Source organism: Octopus bimaculoides, chromosome 2 (assembly GCF_001194135.2).
Source record: "Octopus bimaculoides isolate UCB-OBI-ISO-001 chromosome 2, ASM119413v2, whole genome shotgun sequence".
NCBI lineage: Eukaryota > Metazoa > Mollusca > Cephalopoda > Octopoda > Octopodidae > Octopus > Octopus bimaculoides.
This window is the reverse complement of record NC_068982.1, coordinates 103716955-103717333: the sequence shown is the minus strand read 5'-3', so window position 1 is coordinate 103717333 and position 379 is coordinate 103716955.

Genomic DNA, 379 nt, shown 5'->3' with positions numbered 1-379 from the left:
TTTACTCCGTCGCTTACGATGTCGAGGGTTCCAGTTGATCCGATCAACGGAACAGCCTGCTCGTGAAATTAACGTGCAAGTGGCTGAGCACTCCACAGACACGTGTACCCTTAACGTAGTTCTCGGGGATATTCAGCGTGACACAGTGTGACAAGGCTGGCCCTCTGAAAACAGGTACAACAGAAACAGGAAGAAAGAGTGAGAGAAAGTTGTGGTGAAAGAGTACAGCAGGGTTCGACACCAACCCCTCGCGGAGCTTTAGGTGTTTTTGCTTAATAAACACTCACAACGCCCGGTCTGGGAATTGAAACCGCGATCCTACGACCGCGAGTTCACTGCCCTTACCACTGGGCCATTGCACTACCACATACATACGCGC